At 51.2% G+C, this 2,253-nt stretch overlaps 1 long non-coding RNA gene across 1 annotated transcript in view; it reads right to left on the bottom strand.

Annotated features, from left to right (window-relative positions):
* Nucleotides 1-2,253, bottom strand: part of LOC105514725 — a 7,481-nt gene that overhangs the window by 2,890 nt on the left and 2,338 nt on the right. The window contains exon 2 of the long non-coding RNA XR_001002217.1: nt 1,222-1,262. This is a non-coding gene — a long non-coding RNA (uncharacterized LOC105514725). The remainder of the gene's footprint in view (nt 1-1,221; nt 1,263-2,253) is intronic.

Below are 2,253 nucleotides of genomic sequence, written 5' to 3'. Positions count from 1 at the left end.
TAGCCGGGCGAGGTGGTGGCGCCTGTAGTCCCAGCTACTCGGGAGGCTGAGGCAGGAGAAAGGGGGGAACCCGGGAGGCGGAGCTTGCAGTGAGCTGAGATCCGGCCACTGCGCTCCAGCCTGGGCGACAGAGCGAGACTCCGTCTCAAAATAAAATAAAAAGAGCACAGGACCCTCAAAAGATACTCAGGGGAGCTGCAGTCCCAGCCAGCCCTCCCCAGAAGCCAGCTTCCTTGCCAGAAACAGCTGAAACCTCCAAGAACCTAGAGAACACACTGTCAGTTCTAGTTCACTGACAGCAGCCACCATTCCAGCTCCTGACATCTAAGGGACAAATGAAAATCCTCCCAGAGCTGAGAACACCTGTCTCTTTTCTGATAACACTCACGCTTGTCTGATGATTTTGCTCTTTGAAAGAATTCTCCTGATAAAGCCTGTTATGTTTATTGTGAAAATAGGGATTCCTTGAATTGTATCAGTTTATATATAAATGGTTCACTGGAGGCTAAGCTGCGCTTAAAGACACATTGCATTCGGCCTACAAAACCCATGAAGTAACGTGACAGGATCACTTGGGACTCACTGTTTCTTTTCCACTGCTGAGTTTTGACAAGTTTGATTAGTTCTTTCCCCTGAAACACAAATGCTTGTTCTCTCCAGGCCACACATTCCTCTTCTTATTCAAGCCCTACCTTTGGACAGCAGGAAGCGCTACTGTCCTGGGCCATCTGCTCGGTGCCTGCTCCACAGACACAGCAGTGAGATGCGTAAGAGCAACGGCCTGGTGAATGTCTCAAAGGCTGTAAACAGCAGAGCTGGGATTTGGACCCAGGCCTGCTGCGGAGTTTCACTCTTCTTGCCCAGGCTGCTTCCCGGGTTCAAGTGATTCTCCTGCCTCAGCTTCCTGAGTAGCTGGGATTACAGGCATGTCCCATCACATGTGGCTAATTTTTTGTATTTTTAGTAGAGACGGGGTTTCACCACGTTGGCCGGGTTGGTCTCAAACTCCAGACCTCCGGTAACCCACCATCCTCAGCCTCCCAAAGTGCTGGGATTACAGGCGTGAGCCACCACGCCTGGCCTGAGATGGTTTTTGTATGTCAACACTGAGTACAATCGTTGACACATAAATTAGGTGCCAGAGATACGGTATGAAGTCAACTTAGACAGTGAGATATTTTAAACCCAGGTGAGTCAAGGAGCAGGAGCAAGGGTTCTTACCTGGATGGGCATGGTGGGTGGTCCTAAGCTTGAAGCTGCACCTGTAACACAGAAAGACACAGTGAGGGTGGGGGAAGAAATAGTCTGCAAGTCCATGAGCCATTAAAACTGGGGCCCCTCAGACTCCCAGGTGTCAAAGGTCCTGGGGTGCACTGTGTCCTCAGGGGTGATCGGAGCCCAGTGCTAGACATCATGGGAGCCCCAGCCCCTCTGCAACCAGGTCCTGAGGCCACTTACCTTTAAGAACAAAGGCCAAGCTAACAGAGCTTAAAGAGTAGGAAACGTGGCCGGGCACAGTGCCTCATGCCTGTAACCCGAGCACTTTGGGAAGCCGAGGTGGGCGGATCACGAGGTTAGGAGTTCGAGACCAGCCTGACCAATATGATGATACCCCATCTGTACTAAATTAGCCAGGCTTAGTGGCGCATGCCTGTAATCTCAGCTACGCGGGAGGCTGAGGCAGAATTGCTTGAACCCAGGAGGTGGAGGTTGCAGTGAGCCGAGTCGTGCCACTGCACTCCAACCTGGGCGACAGAGCAAGACTCTGCTTCAAAAAAAAAAAAAAAAGGGGGGGGTGGGTAGGAAACTCAAAACCCATCCAGAAGGTAGGAATGACCAGTTTTGCTCATGGAAACGCCAAAATGCCCCAACCTCCCCAGTGCCACAGTTCCTCGGGGGACTGTCCCCACGGGATGAGCAGGATACCAAATGCACTACATGAAGATGTCCCCGGTGTTCATCCCCAACCCTTTGCAGGTTTCTTTAGCACTGTCTACACCTGCTCATAAGCCATAAACAGAAAGCTGCCAAGACATAAATCCCCTGGAAGAACTTATTGAGAGAAGGGAGGAGGAAGAGGGCTATTCTAGGAAAAAACCAAGCCAACTTCTAAATAATAATAAGTAATGAGCAGAGACCCTCGACTGAGTCAGGTTTGAACATATCAGCTGTAAAAGACATTTCGAAGGGCCAGACGCGGTGGCTCATGCCTGTAATCCCAGCACTTTGGGAGGCCGAGGCGGGTGGATCACG

This window comes from Colobus angolensis, unplaced genomic scaffold (assembly GCF_000951035.1).
Source record: "Colobus angolensis palliatus isolate OR3802 unplaced genomic scaffold, Cang.pa_1.0 Scaffold25, whole genome shotgun sequence".
Taxonomy (NCBI): Eukaryota; Metazoa; Chordata; class Mammalia; order Primates; family Cercopithecidae; genus Colobus; species Colobus angolensis.
This window is presented reverse-complemented; position numbering and strand designations above follow the sequence as displayed.